We start from the raw sequence: 26,554 nt of genomic DNA on the forward strand, positions 1-26,554 counted from the left end.
GCTTTTTAATAAAAAGATTAGTTTTGAATTTTCAGGTACATGATATAAATCCTGTCTAGTTGATGCAGTCTGATAAATGCTTGAGGGCATAATGAAGAGAGAAAAGAAGTTGAAAGTAGTTGAGGACAGAGAGGAAAAACAAAGGAAGAGAGGAAAGAAAACATTGGAAAGATACAGAGAAATTAGATTTGATAAGTACCTAAGTATTCTTACCCCTAATATATATATATATATATACATATATATATATTCATTCCTATTGACATAATAACTCAGGTATACAAGCTCAAGTCTACCCAAGCAAAAGGTCAAACTCATAATAGAGATTCTGTCCTTATAAGTTCCTCTTACCCCCCAACACACATACCTGTCATATAGAAGTGGTACGCAGGGTAGGGAGCCTGAAATTTGCCTCTATGATGGAATCATCTTAGAGGCTGGAAAAAAGTTCTGATACTTAGGTGTCTATCCCTAAAAGTCTAGTTAATTTCTGCAGTGCAGACTGGATATTGGGATAATAAAACTCTTCTAGATGTTTCTAATATTGAACAAATTTAAGAAATGGTAATTTATTTATAATTTAAGATGGGTATGGAGCTCCCAAGTGTTGCTCAGAGAAGCCAAAAGTCCACTTTTGACCATACTCAGCTAACCAGACCAGATGGTTTAGAGCTTGTGCCTGGTTGTATAGTACTGCTCAACCCCAGTAGTTCTGGGGGCCACCATGGACACTTCTAAACTCTTCAGAGGCTAGAAGGCTATACCTAGTTGTACTCATGTGCCTTCAGGGCTGTGCTCCGTATGGCTCAGGTGGATTAAGTGGTGTTAAAAATGGACCTTTGGGTCCCTGTACAGGCAAGTGATCCTGATATCTGAGTTATCACCACAAATACAATACAGTAATACATGGTAATAGATGCCAACATCAGAAATGAAACTTTCATGAGGTATCTAGGAGTATCAGAAACATATGTAGGAAGACGGGATTGGCACTGATTGTGGTACTTAAAAGATCAGTACCTAATACTGAAGTACATAGCAAAGCAACATCTTAAACTGCAGTACTAGCTATTCCAACTTTGAGTTTCTGTTAGATCAGACATATTCCTAATAACCAGCACTGATCCCTAGAGAAAGTGCTATTTTATTCTTGTTTCACAAAAAGGAAAGTTAAGAACCCAGGGTTAAGTCATTTTCCCAAAGCCCAGAAGTGTGAATAGAGAGAACTGCCGCACTGAGGAACAGGGAATTCAGATCGGAGTGTCTGTATACCAAACTCTCCTATTTAACCACTGCTGGATTTGGTTGCTTCACCTTCCACAACCTCAATTGCACTAAAGTTAGGCCAAGGAGGCAAAACTTAAAAATTTACCAATGGGGCTGGAGCAATAGCACAGTTGGTAGGGAGTTTTCCTTGCAAGTGGCCGACCTGGGTTCGATTCCCAGCATCCCATATGGTCCCCTGAGCACTGCTAGGGGTGATTCCTGAGTGTAGAGCCTGGAGTAACCCCTGTGCATCATCTGGTGTGACCCAAAAAGCCAAAAAATATTACCAATCAAGATACATTATAAATAAAATAGATTAAACCTAAGTCATATTGGAAATTTGAAGCTAAAGGAAACACTAAAAATAGTGGTCTTTCGTTAAATGCTAATCATTTGGGGCTGGAGAGATAGCACAGTGGGTAGGGCATTTGCCCTGCACGCAGTTGACCCAGGTTCTTTTCCCAGCATCCCATATGGTCCCCTGAGCACCACCAGGAGTAACTCCTGAGTGCAGAACCAGGAGTAACCCCTGTGAATCGCCAGGTGTGACCCAAAAAACAAAAATAAATAAATAAATAAATAAATAAATAAATGCTAATCATTTATTTATGGGGCTGGAGTGATAGCACAGTGGTAGGGCATTTGCCTTGCGCGCAGACAGCCTGGCCAAGCCGGGTTTGATTCCTCCACCCCTCTTGGAGAGCTTGGCAAGCTACTGAGAGTGTATTCAATATGCCAAACACAGTAACAACAAATCTCACAAGTAACAACAAGACGTTACTGGGCCCACTCGAGCAAATCGATGAACAATGGGAGGACATTTCTTTATGAGACCCTTTATATTTACTGGTTTTGGCATATCGAATATGTCGCAGATAGCTTGCCAGGCTCTGCTGTGCGGGCAGGATATTCTCGGTAGCTTGCCAGGCTCTCTGAGAGGGATGGAGGCTTTTAGGACAGCCTCAAATCGCCCTTGCAGGTGTTCCCATGGTTCAAACCATATTTGAACCCTATCAAATATGGTGCGGTAATCTTGAAAGATGGGTATTAAGTGTCTTATGATGTGTCTGAAAAGCATGGCGGAAAAAGCATGTGTACTGGAGCATGGCAGCGGCTGGGTAGTGGAAGTAGTGGAGGTAGTGGAGGGCTGCTGATGAGGTATTTATCTGGTACCAGTAGGGTGGGTCTTCTGTGTGTAATCCCTGTGTCACCAGAGGTTGGTGGAAGCAGACAGGGCAGGGTAAGGTGGAGCTTCTGGTTTTAATCCCTTGGTCACCAGAGATTGGTGGGAGCAGGCAGAGGATCTCTGTTCCCGGGGTCCGTTGAGCCTGGAGTCCAAAGTCACAGAGTTCCACTTACCTGGTACTGTGGGGCTTCACTCATGTGTGAATCTCAGCCCGAGCATCCTGAAAGCGTCGTGGAACATGGCGTACTGTCTGTACTTTCAATGCACATACACTGGCAGCGGATGCATCCATCGAGGACCTGATGGTACAAGCATGAAAGATCAAGTATGATACCATATGTCTGACCGAGATGAGAAGGCATCAATCACATCACACCATTTTCGACACTGGAGAAGAACCATTCCTCAGAACATGAGACAGAAGAGGCATCAGTGGTGTCAGTGTCCTTGTCAACAGGAACTTCGACATAAGCATTGATTTATTCAAATGCCTAACAACCCCAATAGCACAATTACACTTGAATAGATGTGGCTCACTGCCTGCAGTTTCTATCTTCGTTGTCTATGCACCGACATCCAATTATGATGAAGGAGAAATTGAAAAGTTCTACATGAAGGTGAGGAAGTTCTATAAAGAAGACCACACCTTCTACAAGATCATTGTCAGTGATTTTAATGCCAAGATAGGACCGAGAACATCAGCCCAAGAACTCCACATTGGGACCCATGGCCTAGAATGGAACAAACAGGGTGAGAGACTGTCTGAGTTCATCATGTCAACCAAGACCATCAATGGTAACTCACAATTCCAAAAGGCTGAATCCATCAATACGCTGGCTCGGCTCTTCACATGCTACCTGTCTGAATGCAAGGTTCCGTCCCAGTGGAAAACCAGCAGGACTGTACTACTGTACAAGAAGGGAGACATCCACGACACTGGCAACTGTTGCCTGATCTGCCTATTGTCTGTCATCTGCAAGCTGTTCACTAGAGTCATCCTGAGTAGGATTGGCAGAACACTAGATGAAGAACAACCATGCAAGCAAGCTGGGTTCCGCAATGGATTTAGCACCATCGACCATATCCACACGATAACCAAGTTCATTGAGGTTTCTCAGGAGTTCAAGATGCCGCTCTATCTAATGTTCACTGATTTAAAGAAGGCCTTTGATTCTGTTGAGAGGGAAGCGGTCATTGAAGCCCTAGGCAATCAGGGCATTCAAACTCAATACATCAGGATCCTCCATGAGCTGTATTACGAATTCACTACCAGGATCTCACCATTCTACAAAGAAGTAATCATTGATGTCAAGAGAGAGGTCTGGCAGGGTGATACCATTTCACCGAAACTCTTCAGTGCCACCCTCGAGAACATCATGTGATGACTGGAATGGGAAGGAATAGGAGTGAAGATAGATGGTCAGCAACTACACCACCTCCGCTTCACTGATGACATTGTTTTAATAACACCAAACATTAGCCAAGTGGCACAAATACTGGCTAACTTCAGCTGAGAGTGTGGAAAGGTCAGTCTACAGCAGAATCTTACCAAGACAATGTTTATGAGAAACAGCCTCATTCCTGACACTCCATTCGCTCTCCATGGAACGACCATCTCCAAATGCAACAGTTATGTGTACCTAGGTCGAGAAGTCAACATGACAAATGACCTGGCACCTGAGTTGCACAGGAGGAAGAGAGTGGCTTGGAACACCTTCAAGAGCGTCAAAGAAATAGCTAAGAGGAAAAGAACCTCCGGCTCGGGCACATCTCTTTGAGTCCACTGTTCTTCCTGCATTAACATACACCTCAGAGACCTGGACCCTATGTAAACAGGATGAAAATGCTATTCTGGTCTCCCAAAGAGGAATTGAAAGAGCTATGCTTGGAGTATCACGTTTCACTCAAATGAGAGAAAGAATCTGGAGGTTTCAACCTCCGTCGATGATCAAAAATCAGGGACGCTGTCTCGTTTGCCAAGGCATCAAAAATCAGATGGGCTGGTCACATAATGAGATGTAGAGACGACTGCTGGACTAGAGCCATTACCGACTGGATTCCACAAGATGTCAAAGGACCGCATGGCTGCCCACTTACCAGATGGTCAGACTTCTTCATCAAGACCCTGAACAGTCGGTTTGAGGCTCTTCGTGTTCCTAGAATGAACAGATGCAATTGGGCTACACGAGCACGCGACAGGGACAAATGGAGACGTTACTGGTGCCTGCTCAAGCAAATCAATGATTAACTGGAAGTCAAGTGATCAAGTGATCAGGCGAATCCAAATGTTGGACATGGGAATCTAAACAATGGACATGGGAGTCTCCCTATGAATGGTTCCACAACAAAATTGACCACATCATATTCAATAGACCATATCCACACAATAATCAAGCTCATTGAGGTTTCTCGGGAGTTCAAGATGCCGCTCTGTTTATCAGTCATTGATTTAAAGAAGGCCTTTGATTCTGTTGAGACCGAAGCGGTCATTGAAGCCCTAGCCAATCAGGGCATTCAAACTCAATACATCAGGATCCTCCGTGAGCTCTATTATGGATTCACTACCAGGATCTCACCAATTTACAAGGAAGTGATCAACCATGTCAAAAGGGGTTTGGCTGGGTGATACCATTCCACCGAAACTCTTCAGTGCAACCCTCAAGAACATCATGTGATGACTGGAATGGGAAGGAATGGGAGTGAAGATAGATGGTCGGCAACTAGACCACCTCCGCTTTGCTGATGACATCATTCTAATAACACCAACATTAGCCAAGCGGCACAAATCCTGGTTGAATTCAGCTGTGAGTGTGGAAAGGTCAGTCTACAGCTGAATCTCATGAAGACAATGTGTAAGAGAAACAGTGTCGTTCTTGACGTTCCACTTGCTCTCAACAGAATGAACATCTCCGATTGCAACAGTTATGTGTACCTAGGTCAAGAAGTCAACATGATGAATGACCTGGCACCTGAGTTGTGCAGGAGGAAAAGACCAGCTTGGAATGCCTTCAAGAGCGTCAAAGAAATAGCTAAGAGGACAAAGAACCTCCGGCTCTGGGCACATCTCTTTGATTCCACTATTCTTCCTGCATCGGGCTGGAGCGATAGCACAGCGGGTAGGGCGTCTGCCTTGCACGCAGCCAACATGGCCAACCCAAGTTCGATTCCTCCGCCCCTCTCGGAGAGCCCAGCAAGCTACCGAGAGTATTCGATATGCCAGACACAGTAACAACAAAGTCTCCAATGGAGACGTTACTGGGCCTGCTCGAGCAAATCGATGATCAACGGGAGGGTCTTTACTTTACTTACTTTACTTATTCTTCCTGCATTAACATACACCTCAGAGACCTGGGCCCTACGAAAACAGGATGAGAATGCTATTCGGGTCTTCCAAAGAGGAATCGAAAGAGCTATGCTTGGAGTATCAAGCTTCACTCAAATGAGAGAAAGAATTTGGAGTTTTGACCTCCATTGATGTTCAAGAATCAGGGACACTGTCAAGACATCAGAAATCAGATGGGTTGGGCACGTAATGACATTTGGAGACGACCGCTGGACTAGAGCCATTACTGACTGAATTCCATGGGACGTCAAAAGATCGAATGACCACCCACCTACAAGATAGTCAGACTTCTTCGTCAAGACCCTGAACAATTGGTTTGAGGCTCTTCGTATTCCTAGAATGAGCAGATACTATAGGGCTACACTAACACGCGACAGGGACGAATGGAGATGTTACTGGCACCTGCTCGAGCAAATCGATGAGTAATGGGATGTCAAGTGATCAAGTGATTTTTTTGTTTTGCTTTTTTTCGGGTCACACTCGGCTATGCACAGGGGCTACTCCTGGTTCTGCACTCAGGAATTACTCCAGGTCGTGCTCAGGAAACCATATGGGATGCTGGGAGTCAAACTTGGGTCGGCCACATGCAAGGCAAACGCGCTACCCGCTGTGCTATTGCTCCAGTCCCGATAAAGCGATTTTTAATTTTAATTTCTGTCAATTTTATTTTCTCCATTAAATTTCTCCTGGGAATGAAGTGATAGCACAGCAGGTAGGGCATTTGCCTTGCATGCGGCCAACCAGGTAAACCCAAGTTCGAATGCTCTGCCCCTCTGGGAGAGGCCAGGAAGCTACCGAGAGTATCTCGCTGGCACAGCAAAGCATGGCAAGCTACCCGTCATGTTTTTGATATGCCAAAAACAGTAACAACAAGTCTCACAATGGAGATGTTACTGGACCTGCTCGAGTAAATCAATGAACAATGGGATGACAGTGCTACAGTGCATTTATTTATGATACTTTTAAAAATTATATTTGATATATTAAAACTCATCATTGCATATAATTTACTGCTATTATTGAGATTATTATTTCTTCTCCTTACAGTTTTTTCTTTGTTTTGCCTTTTGGGTCACAGCCGGTGATGCACAGGGGTTACTCCTGGCTCTGCATTCAGGAGTTACTCCTGGAGGTGCTCAGGGGACCATATGGGATCTGGAAATCGAACCCGGGTTGGCTGCATACAAGGCAAATGCCCTACCCGCTGTGCTATCTTTCCAGTTCACATCTCTGTACATTTTGAACCCTGGGGAATGCTTCTCTCCCTTCTCCCAGTCTTCACTCATCCTATCTCTTTTCTATTTTACAAAGCAGAGCAGATACAAAAAAAAAATTCATTGAGGACAAAGGTCAGGTGCTGCCTCATATTTTTCTCTGTTATAAATATAATAAACCACTGTTTTAGACCTTCCTGTATCTTCTCCTTCATTTCCCTATCCCTCTCTTTTCTTTTCTCATTATCTCACTCTCATTCTCTCTTCTTCCCATGACTGGCCCTTCTCTCATTTTTTATCCTTCTGTTTCTTTCCTGAAGTCAAATGTCACTGTACTCTGAAAGGCCCTCCACAGTCAAGTGTAGACATACTTCAGCATCACCAGCTGTCTCAATAACATCAGTTTAATTGTTAGAGTTTAACAATTTAATGCTAGAAAATGAATCACTTTTATAGGAACAAGACCTTCATCATGAAAATTTTTTGTGTCATTTAAAGAAATATAGTTCATAGCTCTACTGTCTTCCTGAAATCATGTGAACATGTCCAGACCAGTCTGCTTGAGGGTGAGAAATCTGCAGGCACCAATGACGTCATCTCAACTGAGTGCCCCCAGACCAGCCAGTTCCCTAATGACCTACATGATGAATTCAGACATCTGAGAGTCGGGGCAAATCCAATGAGCATAACCCAAATTGTTGATTCAAATCAGAAACTAAATAAATATCTCAATTGAAATATAAAGTATGAAACTTGAAATATGAAGTAGTTTTACAATACAGCCTAACCTGACACAATAATTGATTCATAGAAATATTATCAGGATCCTATCATTAGGGATGAAATTGAGACATTTTCTCATCTGTGGGAAAGCTCACAGCCTGGATAATCAGCAGCCCGTTCAGCTGCGCCCCTCTCTCTGGAAAGAGTGAGAGATTTTTCTAATGCATATCTGAGATCCGTTCTAATCTTGAACAATCTTTTTTTCTGCCAAGTGTACGAATTCCCTGTGTACGAATTTCCAAGTGTACGAATTCCCTGAAATTACTTATTCTGGCTATCAGATTTCCTTTCAAGATTTTGAAATGTCCAGTTAGTGGTAGACACCATTTTGAGGGATACACAGCCCTTCTTTCCTTTTGGTTTCTATAAGAAAACCCTTAGAAAACCGTATTTGAAGAATTCCACTCAGAAAAGTGGCAATATGGTTCTCTTCCCTGGTCTGATGGATCACTGAATTTAGTCCTACACTTCATCTTTGGTTATTTTTTTAATCAATTTTATTTTACATTCAACATGGGGGAAAATGAGGAGACACCATGGGCTAGAGCGATAGCACAGTGGGTAGGGCATTTGCCTTGCACGCTGCGGACCCAGGTTCAATTTCTCCGCCCCTCTCAGAGAGTCTGGTAAGATAAGGAGAGTATCTCGCCTGCTCACCAGAGCCTAGCAAGCTCCCCTTGGCTCATTTGATATGCCAAAAACAGTAATAACAAGTCTCACAATGGAGACGTTACTGGTACCCACTGAAGCAAATTGATGAACAATGGAAGGACAGTGCTACAGTGCTTTATTTTACCATACTCCACCCCAAAACCTTCTCCAAAAGCACAGTGGTGAAATACAATTCCAAGAAAATGAAAGAGGATAAAAAGAAAATAGCATCTATTGGTTAAGCACTATATATTTTTCTATTTATATAAATTCTAAATTATATGGGAAATATATGCTAAACAGTCAAGCTTCCTGAGCCCTAAAAATGCTCATATGTTTAACTGAAATACTCAAGTGAGACTCTTGAGGTAAGTAATATTTCTCTCTTCATTTTATTGATGAGGATATTGGGGAATAAAAAAAATAATTTACACATTTCAACAAGACAACTATTTGTGGAGAAGTTTGTTAAGATGCTATTTGGGTAGAAAATTGACACTGATTAGAAATTTGAACTTTAAGTTGGAAGAAAATTTATCCCAAATAAAAACATTGTAAACAGGAAATTGTTACCTTGAATTGAAATTGTAAAGTTGTTAGCAGTTTTAAGATATGTTTGGTTTGAAGAAATCTTTCAGTGGAGGGGGTGGGGGAACCACATGGTGGTAGTAATCAAACCAAGACTCCAGCTTGAAAAGATGCATTCTGACCACTTTGAGCCTGGACCGTTAAAGGAAGTTTGAAAGAAAGATATAGAAAGTTTATTCTTAATATAGAAAAACATAAAAGTTATTTTTCCTCTGCCTCCTCCCTCTCCTTCATCTATTTCTTTTTTATTGTTACTATTATTGCTATTATTGGTTTTGATATGTGCTGTAGTAAGTGTGTTCCTTTCAAATACCTACCTCAGAATATCCCCATCTTTTTCACAATACAAAGACAGTCAATGAGTCCTGGGTTCATTTAAAAATCATGTGTGCTTTCTAAAAAGCTATTATCTTGTAGCTTTTTAGATTTTTTTAACCAGGTCCCTTATTACAGGAAGAATAAAGAACATAAGTAACAAAAGAATTGAAGCCCAGCAGAAACCTGACTAATCCCCCAATAGCACGGTTGGTCCCAGCCTAATCAAGAGCTGCTCAGTTGTGCCCTCCTGCTGGAAAGAGTGAAGACATTTCCTAATACACACTGGAGTCAGCTCTAATCATTGGCATCCTCCTGTCTGCCAAGGGCCCCATGTGTGTGTCTGCTCTGAATTGCTTACTCTCTCCCATTAGTTCTCATCCTTAGCTCAGAGTCCAGGTTGCTTTATTCTATTACAGTATGCATTTCTGGTAAATTCTCTATCCTGTTATTTATAAGATATGGTCAGTTTCTTGATGTTGCTAAATCCTGGTTCCTCTATTAAATCATTCTCCTTAATCCCGCACTGCCTTTGTTCTCAAGTTGTACTTTACATTTGTCATAGAAACATTTCACCTTGAACTGAAATCCATTTTGAAGAAAAATAAAAAGGTTGCCATAAAAGTGTTCTGTCCCCTGTCACTCTCTCAACCCCCTAGCATTCATACTTTTTTCCCTATTTTTTCCTTTTAAATTCATTGTTCTTGTCAGTTACATGTTTTAAAGCTTCATGACACTACCTTTGGACAGTGGCAAAATCACATAACTTATGTCTCAACTTGCCTATCCTCTAAATGGGAAATTGACAATGAGTACCCACCTCCTAGATTCACTGTGAGGAACAAATAGATTTCAGTTGTGTAGCTCTGAATCTGTGCAAACTAAACACCTAATAAATATTGACTGTTACTGTCATTAGCTTTATAGTAGGTTCATAGACATGTCACTGGAGTTAATAACTCACATACTGCAGAAAATCCCAACAGAAAATTAAACATCTGTTTTCTGTGTGTACACCTGTATTACCTTCAAACTTTCTCTCTGTGTAGAGGAAACAATTTTTAATAAATTGAATAATTTTTAATAAATTTTTAATAAATGAACTCTGTAATTATTGACATATTTCTTTAGATGTCCACAACTCTATGATAGGACTTAGGGGTGGATTGTTCATGAACCATAGTTCAACTTTTATTTGAAGTGTTTGCCATTTTAGAGAACGATGCACCTCCCAAAAGGTAGGGAATATGTTGAACTGGGGTACAAAAGAATGTGCATGGCAAACCAATTGCAATGACAGCATAGTTTGTTCCTGGTGATATAATCAACAAATGACAATAAGACCCATTCAATGACACTTTATAGTGGTAGGTCTTACAGATAAAGTGACTAGCAATGAAAACATTGAACAGATTATGAGCAAATGTGCAGGTTCTCTTTATTAAAATCTTTATATACTTTTTGTGTACAATAATGGGGAAAAGAAATGGAAAAAAGAAATGCATCAATGTACCGTAGTCATATTAGACCTCAGCTGAAAAATTATTTGATGGATTCTTTTGCACAAGAGATGGGTCACAGCAACTTCTACCAACTTCAAAATTTCCTTCATTCTTCTCATAATTGTTGGGATTTTATGATATCAGTACAGTCAAGACCAAAGTTCCTGGATTGCTTCAGTGAGATGAATAAGTGACCAATGAGCATCCAATGAGCATTAGAAATAGGATTAAATACAAATATGTCTAAAACCAGAATCCCAGAACGCCTTACCAATGATAACACAGAAGGAAATGATAGAAAACAAGTAGTCTGGTATAAGAACATATAGTCTGACAGAATGGGCCCAGTTGGAGATAAATTTGTCTAACTAGCTGAACACAACATTATTTCACAAACACAATTGATTGCTAGAATAAAAATCTATAGATTTTGAGCAAACAAGAGTACAGGATAGAATATTTTTGTACTGATTTAGGAAAAGCAAAGGTGAGCAATTCTTTTTTTCTGAGATTCCTTTTTAAAATTAAAATATTAAAATACATTTTTAAATTTTTAAAATAAATTCACTTCGCTGCCTTTAATGTATTAACTTTAGAGTATGCTGACTGAGGGCAGTTGTCCAGATATTTGCATACAATAGATTGTTTAAAACTCTGATGAGTATAAGACTAGTGTCAAAATGGAGTAAAATGCTGAGGAAATATATAATTCTCTATTTGAGGCTTTCTAGTCTCAAAATGTGGTTCATAAAAATAATAACAATATGCTAATAAATAAATAGAGAGAGAAGGGCAAATACAGGAAAAGAAATAGTGAAGAAATAATTCAGGAGTGATAAAAAGAAAAATATACAAAAATATAGGTCTAAAGGATCCTATATATAAATGATTACAAAACTGTGATGAAAGACTGAAATACAAATTCATGCATACACTTACACATGCCCAGAATTACAAGCCACTGACCCCAATAGCTAAGATTTTAGCATTTAATTCTGCTGGAAAAAAATATCCATTTATTTTATAAGATGATTTAAACCAGTTTTGAGCCCTTGAAGAGTCAAAGAAGTAAACTCTCTTGCCATTCCAACAGAATCACTTAATTGGCTGTGAAGTGTTGGGAAATTATTTGTATTCTCCTGAGCAGCATTTGCAACTTTAAGAGTTTTGAGGTTTATTGTAAGATTTAGATAAAAAAAATTAATACACTAAATATAAAATAATGTTATATTTCATAAATTAGTTGAACAAAATTATCTGTAAATGAAACATATTCTCAGTGGTTTGACCTAATAATCCATTCATAGCATATCTTTATCCTGCTGGCACCAGTCACTCTAATAACCAAATCATACATGCTTCTGACTATTTTCACACTAGTAAGAAATTTATGTTATATCTGCATCATAGCATTATATGCAACTCTTAAATGGTGCCAGATAAATCAGTGTTACTGTTGTATAAAAGAATTCTCAGCTTTTAAAGCTAAAATAAATACTGAGGTTCTATGAATGAATTTATATCACTTAGTAATAAGATACATATGAATTCTATAAAATAGGCTCATATGTGTATACAACATTGTATTTTCTGAACTAGTTATAATCTTTGAGCAGTGACAATAATGGGTCAAATTTTGGTTTGGGGCCACACCTGACTGTACTTGAGATTTATATCTGGCTCTGCACTCAGAGATAACTCCTGAACGTGCTCACGGGACCATAGGTGGTGCCAGGGATTGAACCCCCACCCTGCTGTGTGCAGGGCAAGTGTCACCTTCTGTCCTATCTTTACATCCCTTTAATGAGTAAAATTTAAAATAAATTATTTCATGAATAGGAAATCTACATTCAAACAATGCACATTTTATTGGTTTCCTATTTTTCTTAGACATAAAAGTGAACTATGACAAAACATGTCATGACAAATCTGAAGTGAATGAGCTGGCTAAAATCAAGGAGTCTGGTGCATGCCTTCCAGATCCTCTAAAGAAGAATGCACCTTTGGTCTTTGCCTGGCTTCCATGGGTTATCAGCTTTTCTTGGCTCATGGCCCCGCATCAGTGTAATCTCTGCTTCCATCATCACATGTCACTCAAACGTTCTTACATCACACTTACAATGATCCTTGTGATTGCACGGGTTTGGACTAGGTAATCTAGGATTATCTCCTCATATCATGACCTTTATTTAATCATGAAAAGTCTCTTTTTCCAAAGAAGTAAGCAAATGTACAGTTTAAAATATAAATATTTCTGGGCGCCATCATTCTGTTTACCATGTACGTTTTTTCCATTTTGGTGAATTCTGTCTTCTTATAATTGCTTAGTTAACTACTCATCTGTTACTGATTATTCCCAAGACTTACATGGATAGAAACATATGTTATTCCATTACCTAAGACAACACAGTATGGAAGGAGAAATAGAGGAAGGAGGGATGAATGAAGGATGGATGAATGGAAGAAAGAAAAGAAAGATAAATGGTAGAAGAAAAGAGGGAGGAAAGGACAAAGATCACACTGCATTAATATGCTTCAAATAATGGGTGTTGAGAAGTATTACATATAATGCATTCGCTTATTTAAACAATAAAGTTTAAGATGAGTCTCCTGCCCCCGTGCCTGGCTGTCCTTGCCGGGGCCCCTTGGAGAGGAGCGGGTTGAGTTTTCCTCCCTGCCTCGACCAGGGCTCCGGCAGCCAAAGACCTCCAGAACCAGCCACCACCATGCTGAGACCACTCTCCGCACACATGAAGGTACCAGCAGAGGAACAAAGGCACACAGGTCCCGGGGCTGAGATCTCCAAGCCTACTCGGATCGGGCTGAGCATCCTCCACCCAGATCCTCCAAATTCCAGTAGGCGGGGGTCACACCCACCAACTGGCCCCCTGGCGCCATGTAATCCCATCAGCGACCAAGACTCAGAGACTATAAAACCCAGCTCCAGGAAGCACGTGGCCGCATTCGCGGCCACGCGACATCTTATCATCTCATTCCTACTTTGGACAAAGTGGCAGGCTACCGAATGTAACCTGCCCACACGGCAGAGTTCGGCAAACTCCCCGTGGCGTACCCAATATGCCAAATACCAGTAACAATGAAGGGTCTCATTCTCCTAACTCTGAAAGAGCCTTGAATATGGCACTTTTTAAAAAAATCTCAGGGCTAGGATGAAGGAGACATTACTGGGGCCTGCTCGAGGCAATCGACGAATAACAGGATAGTTGTGATTTGTGTTGTGATTTAAGATGAGTAGGAAAAGTTTATGAAATATTACTTATATCTACACACATATACACTCAAAGCAGGGCATGGGAAAAATATCTGTGTCATATATGAATATCAGAGAAACAATATAGACATACTAACTAATTTAATAATGGAATAACATAATGACCTTGTCAGTGTATAACACTAGTTTAAAATAATTTGGGGGAGATGGTTAACAATCGGAATAAGTTATAGGTCTCAATTCAATGATAATTTCATGAATAGAAGCTTTAAGTCAGGTTTCATATGTTGCAAACAGGGCATGAAATGGTGATATACAGATTATTTTAAACATTTTAAATTATTATTTAAATTATATGACCAATAAATAATTGATGAAAAATTTATTACTTTTAGTGACTGTTACAAGGTGGGTAAGAGAAAGTACTGAATGAATTTAGAGAAATACAGAATGTGTATTAAGTTGAGGATATCATGAACTGAACATAGAGAGTGAGTGAGCTGAAGGAGTTAAACTTAAGAGTGAATGAGCAAGCTTCGAGTGTTCCCTGTGGATGAGTGAATTATAAAGTGATTTTCTCCCCACTTTATTTAAACACCATGGTTCACAAAGTTTTTAATGATGAATTGTTACAGGCATTCAATATTCCAACACCGATCCCACCACCACTATCAGCTTCCCTCCACCATTGTCTCTGTTTTACCATCTCTAACCATCTATAAAGATTCTTTAGAACATCTAACAAAGGAAGAGTACTAGATACTATATAATTATATGGTAAAGCAGAAAACCCAGGTATGTGGGACTTTGTGACTGAAAACTCAGGGTTCAGCGGAAACGGGAACGTGTGTCCTTTGTGCATCTCCCCCTGTTTCTAGCAACACGGCAGTCACTCCTATAAGCCACCTCTGACTGGTGCCAGATAATTTCATTATTGGCCATTGTCCTTCTTTCCTGGAAGTAATTGTGTGCCTGCTACCGGGCCATGCTTGGCAGGTGGTTGGGAAAATGGGGACAATGGTAGAGGGAGGGTCACTCTCTTGATGGGACTAGAGTTAGATCATTGAATGCCCATAATAAATGTATTATGAACAACTTTGTAAAACATCGTGTTTAAATAAAATAAAAATTTTTAAAAAGACCATGATGCTAATCAGAAGGACAATGTCAATGAATAAACAATTGGGTTTAATGGACCACTGGCACCTCCTGGTGGTCAAGATGAAAATTTATCATGAGCAGAAATAAATGGACTACCTTAACAAAAAGTAATAATTAAGCAATGTAAAAACTAGACATGTTGCTTGATAAATAAGTTTGAGCTACTGCGAATGAATATATTTTTGTGGAATCACTATGGAAAATGTAGATTGGAGAATGTAGATAATTCATTAGAGTTTATATACAGTGAACACAATTTTTCAGCTGCAGAAATATCTATAAACAACTGCTGTCTAATTAGTGGCAATATTATAGCTTTATATGAATACTGAGTCCACTCAATGAGAAGTCCAAATTGAGACGTACCAAAATTTTATAATATTCACCAGAAATTAAAGACTTTGCATGACAAAAAACATATAAACTATCTCATCCAGTTTTCTTATAGATCATAAGCTGAAATGAAAATGCTTTAGACAAAAATGCAAAATTTGTCACACTTGTTTTTCACTTTTTGAAGATACTAGAAAAAACAAAATTAACTAAGTAAGTGTGTTTGCATAATCACAGCCTATTTTAATACAGTACGACATTGTCACAGCCATATCTACTAGATGTACTTTAGACACTTCCCTGGAAGATAGTGATAACAAAGGATGGGATGTGTCTGGATATGCCTGAACTTAGTGGAATTATTTTACCTAAACTTTGCACTTTCTAATTCCTATCAAATTTCTGAATTAATTTCATACAAACACACACATGCACACACACACAAAATAAAAACGAGTAGAAGATTGTCTCTTTTTAATTTTTTTTTTTTATTGACTCACTGTCAGACTTTTACAAAGCTGTTCGTGATTAGGTTTCAGTCATACGGTGTTTCAACATTTATTCCTCCACCAGTGTACCTCCACCAGTTTACATTTCCCAGCACCAGTGTCCCCAGATTTCCTCCAATCACCCCCACCCCCTCAGCCTGCCTCTATAACAGACGGTCTCTGTATCTCTGTTCCTCTGCCTCTCTCTGTCTCTCTGCCTCTGTCTGCCTCTCTGTCTGCCTCTCTGTCTCTGACTCTGTCCCTCCCTCTCTCTGTCTCTGTTTCTTTCTCTCTCTCTCTCTCTCTCTCTCTCTCTCTCTCTCTCTCTTTCTCCATTCCTTTTGGGCATTGTGGTTTGCAATACAGATACTGAAAGGTTATCAGGAATATCCCTTTACCTACTTTTAAGACCCAGTTCTTGTCCAACATGATCATTTCCAGTTATTATTGTCGAACTACTCCCTTCTCTATCTTACCTACCGATCACATGCCTTAAGTCTGTACTTTTGTGATTCTATTATTCATCTATTTTCAACAAAGCTCTAATGTTATCTTCAAGACTGACTCAGATGCCAACTCTGTTAACATCAAATGAAATGTTATACTTTCTGTGATACTTTTAATAGAAAAAGTTTTAATGTTACAGATAGGCATTAATATGCTTAATGTGCAGATCGGCATTATTAGAGATCTGGATCATCACTCCCCAGCCCAACCCCCCCACCCCCCACCACCAAAATCACAAAACAGCACTATACTGTGTTTCTCTGGTCTAAAGATACTGAAAGTCATATGATCCCTGTTCTTGATTTCAAAGAGTTCTTTTGAATAAAAAAGATAAAAAACACCTATAAAACAAGGCTATGTATTGATCATTTGGTAAATCTATTGTTATCAGATTTACCAAAACCTTATCCTGTATTTTCCATAAGAATGTTTTCATATTCAGTAGTAAATATATAGTTATATAAAGCATACTTTGAACAAATATGAGGAGTTTACTTCTCTTGAGTTTATGTCCTGACACTCAATGATTGAGTCAGAAGGTACAGGAAAATTTAGCTTTATGAAAAAGAATGACAAATTTATTTTTAAAGGAATTACATATTTTCTGTTTCTGACTTTAATATAAAAATGAATTCCTCAAAAATATCTCCCTAGGTTTCTATTAAATATATGTTCTTATTTATTCAAAATATCTGGCTAAGTTACAATAAAATGTGAAGTGACTTATACTACCGTCTTTATCAAGTTCAGATCGTTCCTATCTTTGTAATTAATAATAGGAAAAATTTCAATGGCAATTGCAGAAAATATCAGAAACCAGGTTCCAATAGAAGAATGTCAAAATTTTCTAACAAGTATAAACTAGTGTTCAAATATAAATGATTCTGGGAGTACACCACTTTTACAAATTCTAAAAAACTTCTGTGACCCAGAAAAAAACTAACAATATTGACCAAAGAAATTAGCAAACCAGAACGTTTTTATACCAAAAATGCTGCAATAAGGTATTTGGAGTAAGAGGGCTTAATTTCTTAGAAATTACACCACGTAAAGACACACTATTTCTTATTTACTTTCCACAAAACAAAATGAAATAAGCTGGTCTTGATAATCAGGGTATACTTAGTCTATTATTTAGAAACCACACAAGATTTTTGCCCCTTACTGTAGTTGGACCATGATCATGAATATTTAAATTAGGCATTGATTCCTCTCCAAATAAACTCATGGGTCAATAAAGCAGAAAATTACCTATATAATAAGGAAGATGAAATGAGCAAAACATGAAAGTAGAAAAAGGTTTTAACTAAGGAGTGCAAAGAAAAGAATGAAAACACATCGGTTTTGAAAGTTTTCTTAGGAGTACTAATAAGAGACAATTGGTTTGGTGTCAGGAGGGACTGACTTATGTTTTCCTAGGAAAAACATTCATATTCAACCACCCTGGGAGAAACTTATAAAACTTCTCTAAGCTCATAAAGGAAAAGACCCAGACAATTAAGTCAGGAAGTCCAGATGGGGAAGATCTCCACTGGTGTTCCTGAGTACATGAACTATATAATGAACAACAGAAAAATGGATATACAGAAACTTCTAGAAACCCTTCTTGGGAAGGATGAGCAGGTGGCCCTCATCAGAAATTATTTGCTGGTTTGTGTTAGAAAAAAAAAAGCAAAACAAAAACAAAACCATCAAAGGGCAGAGCAGCTATTTTCTTTAGATAAAATTGAAGCAAAAAAAAAAATGGACTTTATGCCTTTGTCAACAGGACATCAGGAATTTTCTCCAGTATTTTTTAGTGTATTTGGATGCTATATCTCAGATCCTTTTGATAGAATTTTATTATAATTACATAGAGAAACTTCTCAAATGAACATAATTTCTTTTTTTTTTATCTTTTTTTTAAATTAGTGAAACACTGTGAGGTACAGTTATAGACATAAATTTTTGTGCTTGGGTTTCAGTTATACAACGATCAAGTACCCATCCCTCCACCAGTGCCCATCCTCCCCCAACACGGGTCCCAGCATCCCTCCCACCCCCATCCCCCCGTTCCACCCTGCCTCTGTGGCAGGGCATTCCCCCTTGTTCTCTTTCTCTTCTTTTGGGTACTGTGTTTTGCAAGAGAGGCATTGAGTGGCAATCACGTTTGGTCTATAGACTACTTTCAGCATGTCTCTCCCACCCTGGGAGGGTCCTCACAACACCCTTTATTTGGTGCTCTCTTCTCTATCTGAGCTTCCTTTTCACCTAGCACTTGTGGCTGGCCTTCAAGTCATGGAGCAAAATTCCTGGTACTAATCTCAGCCATTTCTGGGTGTTAGTCTCCCGTTTTGTTGCTTTATGTTCCCCAGATGAATGCAATCTTTCTGTGTCTATCCCGCTCTTTCTGACTCATTTCGCTTAAAATGACACTTTCCATGTAGTACCACTTGTATGTAAATTTCATAACTTCATCTTTTCTAACAGCTACATAGTACTCCATTGTGTAAATGTACCAAAGTTTCTTTAACCAGTCATCTGTTCTCGGGCACTCAGGTTTTTTCCAGATTCTGGCTATTGTAAAGAGTGCTGCAATGAACAAACAATTGCAGATGTCACTTCAACTATACTTTTTTGCCTCTCTGGGATATATTCCCAGGAGTGCTATAGCTGGGTCAAATGGGAGATCAAATTCTAATTTTTTGAGAATCGTCCATACTGTTTTCCAAAAGGGTTGTACCAACCGGCATTCCCACCAGCAGTGAAAGAGGGTCCTTTTCTCGCCATATCCGCGCCAGCATTGGTTGCTTTTGTTCTTGTGGATGTGGGCCAGTCTCTGTGGTGTGAAATGACATCTCATTGTTGTTTTGATCTGCATCTCTCTGATGATTAGTGATGTAGAGCATTTTCTCATGTGCCTTTTTGCCATTCGGATTTCTTCTTTGCCAAAGTTTCTGTTCATTTCCTCACCCCATTTTTTGATGGTGTTGGGTGATTTCTTCTTGTGGAGTTTAACCAGTACCTTGTATATCCTTGATATCAACCCCTTGTCAGATGTGTGTTTGGTGAATATTCTTTCCCATTCTGTAGGCTGTCTTTGTATTTTGGTCACTGTTTCTTTTGAGGTGCAGAGCTTCTTAGTTTAAGATAGTCCCATTTGTCTATCTCTGTTTTCACTTGCTCAGCCAGTGGAGTGACATCTTTGAAGATACCATTAACTTCAATATAATGGAGAGTTTTGCCAACTTTGTCTTCAATAAACATTATGGATTCCGGTCTGATGTTGAGGTCATAAATCTATTTCGATCTTACTTTTGTGCATGGCATTAGGCAGAGATCTGAGCCCACTTTTTTGCATGTAGCCGTCCAGTTTTGCCAGCACAATTTATTAAAGAGGCTTTCCCTGCTCCATTTCACTTTTCTTGCCCCCTTATCGAAGATTATATGATTATATGTTTGGGAGGAGATGTCAGTATATTCAACTCTGTTCCATTGGTCTGCAGCTCTGCCTTTCTTCCAGTACCATGCTGTTTTGATTATTACTGCTTTGTAGTAGAGCTTGAAGTTAGGTAGGTTGATTCCTCCCATTTTCTTTTTCCCAAGAATTGCTTTAGCTATTCGTGGGGGCTTATTGTTCCATATAAATTTCAGGAGTGTTTGCTCCATTTCTTTGAAGAATGTCATGGGTATCCTTATAGGGATTGCATTGAATTTGTACAGTGCCTTGGGAAGTATTGCCATTTTGACAATATTGATTCTGCCCATCCATGAACAGGGGATATTTTTCCATTTCCTCGTGTCCTCTTTTATTGCCTGAAGTAGCGTTTTGTAGTTTTCTTTGTACAGGTACTTTACTTCCTTAGTTAAGGTGATTCCTAGGTGCTTGATTCTCTGGGGCACAATTGTGAATGGGATTTTTTTCTTCATGTCACTTTCTTCTCTTTCACTATTTGCGTATAGGAAAGCCAGATCATAATTTCTTATACATGTGATTAATAAAATGTCTTAAAATAGTTTCTGCTATAACTTGGAATATTTGGGGGAGATTCTTTTATTAGATAAAATTTTAACAAATGTGACCATGAAACTTAAACTATTATGGAAGCATGAAGATGAAAAATGTGGAGAAGGTTTATCAAGCAATGTAATTTCCTTTTATGGGAAAACAGGAAACCATGAGTCTATCTAATGAGATAAAAAATGTTAATAATTGCATACCTCTTAAAATTTATGTTATTTATTGGTGATATTTCATCTCTGTATGTGTCTTAGACCCTTAATATTTAGGAGAATACTGTAGTTACTAACAAGCAGTTCTGAATCTCACTTAGATTGAAATAAAAATATTTTGTTCATAAACATATCAAAAATCATGAATCATGACCATCCTGTTATTCGTCGATTGTCTTGAGCAGGCCCCAGTAACGTCTCCTTCATCCTAGCCCTGAGATTGTATTCAAGGCTCTTTAGGAGAATGCGACCCCATCATTGTTACTGGTATTTGGCATATTACGCCATGGGGAGTTTGCCAGACTCTGCCATGTGGGCAGGCTACATTTGGTAGCCTGCCAGTTTGTCCAAAGTAGGAATGAGATAATAAGATGTCATAATAAGATGTCGCGGTTCTGGGAGCTGGTTTTTATAGTTTCTGAGTCTTGGCCATTGATGGGATGATGGGATTACAGGGCGCCAGGAGGCCAGTTGGTGGGTGTGACCCCCGCCTACTGGAATTGGGAGGATCTGGGTGGAGGATGCTCAGCTCCGATCCGAGTAGGCTTGGAGATGTCAGCCCTGGGTCCCGCTTGCCTTTGTTCCTCTGCCGGTACTTCCAGTGTTCAGAGAGTGGTCTCAGCATGGTGGTGGCTGGTCCTGGAGGTCTTCGGCTGCCGGAGCCCTGGTCGGGGCAGGGAGAAAAGCTCAACCCGCTCCCCTCCAAGGGGCCCCGGCGAGGACAGCCAGGCACGGGGCCAGGAGACTGCACTGTTCTCTTCCGGGAGCTGGTTTTTATAAATGAAAGAATATGAAAAAAACGATATTCATTTTATCAAAAAATGCAATGAATATATACTGCTCAAAAATGTATATAGAAACAGGCACATGAAAATATGTCCACCATTTTTGATTAGGAAAATGCAAATTAAAACGAGAACAAGGTATCAACTCACTTTGTTAGAATGGATATTATAAACAAGATAATACAGCAAGTATTGGTGAGGACTTGAGAAAAGGAAATTTTCATACAATACTGGTATGGATATAAACTAGTACAGCCACAATGGAACAATAATATGCAGACTTCTCAAAATTTAATAAATAAAACTACCATGTGATAGCACAGTGGGTAAGGCATTTTCCTTGCACACACAGCCGACCTGGGTTTGATTCCTCAGTCCTTCTTGGAGAGCCCAACAAGCTACTGAGAGTATCCCGTCTACACAGCAAAGCCTGGGTAAGGCATTTTCCTTGCACACACAGCCGACCTGGGTTTGATTCCTCAGTCCTTCTCGGAGAGCCCAACAAGCTACTGAGAGTATCCCATCTACACAGCAAAGCCTGGCAAGCTACCTGTGACGCTTTCAATATGCCCAAACAGTAACAACAAGTCTCACAATGGAGACGTTACTGGTGCCTGCTCCAGCAAATCAATGAACAACGGAAGGACACTGCTACCATGCAGTGCTATCATATTAAGTAGCTATTTCATTTCTAGGTGTTTATCTGAAAAATATTATTGGAATAATCTATTTACCACTTTCTACAGTGCAGCATTATTTCCCATAACCACAATTTAGAAACAACCCAAGTTCCTATCAATGGATAAATAGATAAAGAAGTGTATACTTTTATAATAATGTACAACTCAGTTACCAAAAAGAACCTTGCATTTTGCAACAAAATACTTGGATTTTGAAGTAAAATGCTAAGTTAAACAGACGTATGGAGAAAGACAAATAACATATGCTTTTATACATATACAAAAGATAAAGAAAGAAAACAAACAAAAACAAAAGAAAACTCAGATTAAAAGAACAAAATGGTGATTACCAGAAGGAAGAATTCAGGAAAAATTGAGAGAAAGGGGTCAGATGTTTGGTGGTGAATGAAAACTAAAATTTTGGTGGCAAACACAGTGTAATGTATACAGACATTGACTTATAACACTGTACAAAAATACCGATAGTGTTATAAATCAACATTATCTCAATAAACAAAATGGCAAAGAAAGCAAGCAGTCCAAACACAGGCCAAAATTATCAAAATCAACTTGTGATTTTTGACACAGGCACAAATAAACTTTCTCAGAACTTTGGAAATTACCCAAAGACCTGAAACAATTTTGAAAACATTTATTCAAGAAAAATGACTGAGTCCTAGTAAGAATAATAAGCATGGTGACATTTTACCTTGCCCCATTTCAATTAGTTATTCGCCAGTTCCACAGAAAAACTTAAAAAGTAGTTGGTAGCTTTAGGACCACACTAAGAACCTTAGTTTTAGCAATCTCTAGAAAGGGCATAACAGATGTGAATCTCCCAACACACAGTCCTCACAGAATGCTCATCACTGAATTTGTGAATTTCTGTAAACCTGCAATCACAGGTTTCTTTCTTTTTTTTTCACCCTGAGCCCACTTAATGTAAGCAGACACTTCCCTTCAGGCATTTGTCAACTTGTTTAACATTACATTACAGATATTTGCATGCCCTATGGCCACATGCAGCAGAGGCCTAAGAGATTATGACTCTTTACAAACACAGAAAATAAAGATTAGGCCAGAATGGTTAACTGTCTACCTAAACATTTAAGGTGTTCCCCTGTTTATAAACAAAACCTTAGCAAGACTAAGAGACTTACTGGTTCTAATATTTAAAGACAATTTTTTCAGCTTATCTTTACAACTACTTGCATTTAATTCTGTTTTCAAACAGTAGAACACTATCCTTTAGAAAGGAATTCTGTGCTAGATATTAAAATAATGATTTTCATCCTTAACCCCATTTAAACTTCTGATAATACCCACAAATGTAAAATTTTTTAAAAAATGTTCATTTTGCCACCACCATGCTGAGACCACTCTCTGCTCACATGAAGGTACTGGCAGAGGGACAAAGCCACGCGGGTTCCGGGGCCGAGATCTCGGAGCCTACTCGAATTGGAGTCGAGCATCCTCCACCCAGATCCTCCAAATTCCAGTAGGCGGGGGTCACACCCACCACCTGGCCCCCTGGCGCCGTGTAATCCCATCAACGGCCAAGACTCAGAGACTACAAAGTGCAGCTCCCGGAACCGCGCGGCCACATTCGCGGCCGCGCGACATCTTCTCTGGACATCTTTTTATGATATCTTATTATTTCATTCCTACTCTGGACAAACTTGCAGGCTATCGAATATAGCCTGCCCACAGGGCAGAGTCTGGCAAACTCCCCGTGGCGCACCAAATATGCCAAATACCAGTAACAATGATGGGTCTCATTCTCCTAAAGAGCCTTGAATATAATCTCAGGGCTAGGATGAAAGAGACGTTACTGGGGCCTGCTCGAGCCAATTGACGAATAACAGGATGATGAAATGAAATGAAATGAAAAATTGCTTTTTAATGTTTCTTTTTATTAATGTGAATAATTTATTTACTTATATTTTATTAAATTTTATCCAAATATCAAAAACTATGTTTAATTTTCCCAAATTAAAATCCAACTCTAAGTTTGTCTTTGTTCCCTTTTTTCTCTTCTGTCCTTAAGCTTCATTTTCCTAAAATTTTCTCTGTGAAGGTAAAAATCTAAATTCTGCAGAGCAAACTGGCAGATCTGAAGTTTGTATATTTGGAGCAAAGCTGAATTTGTTATCAGTTTCTGCTGCTGGTAATCTATGATAGAGTTTAGAAAGGGGGCAATTAAGCACAGTTTTTCTTTCAAAACTAAAATACAAAAGAAATCCTTGTCAAGAATTATTAATGTTTTAAGTCCATCATAGCCAAAGTCATTCACATGAATAAATCTACCCCAAATAGGAAAATGTGTGTGTCCTTGTGTAGAAATAATAAGGAAGGTAAGGGAAATGAGAAAGTGAAGTACTCATTTTCTTACAAGGTAGAGGAAAAATAATATTTCATTAGATGAAAGAAAACACAACCCCTATAATAAATAAATCTTATTTTAAGAAAATAAGCTTAAGTAAAAATGGGAAATCAGAGGTCAAAACTGAAAATCCAAGTTAAATTCAGAGATAAATGCCATATTATGTTAAAGAAAGAATGCTGGACTTGAATAGGAATTTGAGATTTACTGACATGGAGAGAGAAGAGGAGAGCTTAGAAAGACTATTTGACCAGATCCAATATCTGTGTGAATTGATCAAATACTCAGTTGTTATTATCAACAATGTCAGAATCTCCAATAGACCATTGGTGTTGGGTGTTTTGGCGTTTGTTTTGTTTTGCCATGGAATACATTTTCATTAAACATCTGTCAATTATTAGAAAGATAACATGAGAAGCTATCTTGAGATAAAAGTTGCATGAGAAAGGAGACACATTCTCCTAATTTACAGGAAAAGTGGGAGGTTTTTATCTTTTATAAATTTACGTTTATTTTTATAAAGCGGTGTACAATGATTTATTACAGTCAAGTTTCCAACTCCAATCCCACAACTATTACACCTTTCTAACACCATTATTTTGAATTTCCCCAACTACCACATAAGCCTGCCCCAATAGCAGGCCCTAAATAACTTATTTTGTATTGCTTGTTATGAATAATTTGTTAAACATGATAAAAAAAAATTCTTCGAAGAAAGTATGTGAAGATTGTTGCATCTCACCCTGGATCAAGAGATTACTAATGTGTTGTTAAGGTTGAGCCTTGTGTGTTAATATTTAATTGAGATTGGTTGCCTGCTACTTTACACCCCATCCAATGTGGTGTGCTTCTCCAGGTATATCAGTGGTATAGAGGAATTCCTGTTTCAGGAATTCTAGAATTTTGAATGGGGCAGTGGTTAAATTTAAAGTAGATAGTGACTTTGGGATTAAAGTTAAAGTAGATAGTGACTTTGAGGTCCAGAAGCATCTCTGAAGCTCGTTTATCTCTTCCAAGATTTATTTATGAGTTTCTAGATCATTGTCAGTTAATGAGCTTATATGGCACCAGTGCAGTTCATGGGCTTGACTGACAGGAAGAACAGGGGAATGGGAGGAGGTCACCCATACCTAACTCTAAAAGCCTGAACATTTGGGTCACAAAACTTGCATACCTGAGTTTTTCAACAGAGTCATTCCTGGATGAGGTTCATTTTGAGCCTGTGGAGCCCATCAGTGAGCACGGCAGCAGATGGGTTCTGGGGGGTTTGGGTTGCTGGGGCTCAATTTCCGTAGGTAATGGGCTCACCCGCCCCATGGAGCCTTTTATCTTTTTTCTTTTCTCTCTAAGAGTGCTCACCTAGGAAACCCAAAACAGTAAGGGTAGATAGATAATAATCACCAGTTTACGGAAAAATAAAAGAATACATTCTAAAAGATGTCCAGAGCAGGCTAACCCAAAAATGGGTAGTCCCATCAAGTACCGCTGTGTTGGTTGTTGTTGTTGTTGTTCTTAATCTAACCATTTATTTATTTACTGATTTAATTTGAGGCTTTCCCATCATTTTCCCACTGCTTCATTATTCCTGAATGGGAAAGTTTTGGCTCCTTTGTGATGGAAATCTCAAAATGTGCTGAATTGTAAGAACCCCACTTAGGTGGCATTCTCAAACTTTGAGATGCCCATGAGTTCTGGGAGTGAATCTTCTGATTATGCGTCCTGACCCCTGATGATCTTGTCTGACCAGCCTACCTATTTCAACAGTTACCTAAAAGCACCAGAAAGGAAAGTGGATCATTTCAGATTCTGAGTGGTTTAGCTGTCACTCAGAAGCTTCACTTAATCACTTAATACCCCTGTTATTCGTCGATTGCCTCCAGCAGGCCCCAGTAACGTCTCTTTCATCCTAACCCTGAGATTATATT

Source organism: Sorex fumeus, unplaced genomic scaffold, assembly GCF_029834395.1.
Source record: "Sorex fumeus unplaced genomic scaffold, SorFum_2.1 ptg000002l, whole genome shotgun sequence".
Lineage (NCBI taxonomy): Eukaryota > Metazoa > Chordata > Mammalia > Eulipotyphla > Soricidae > Sorex > Sorex fumeus.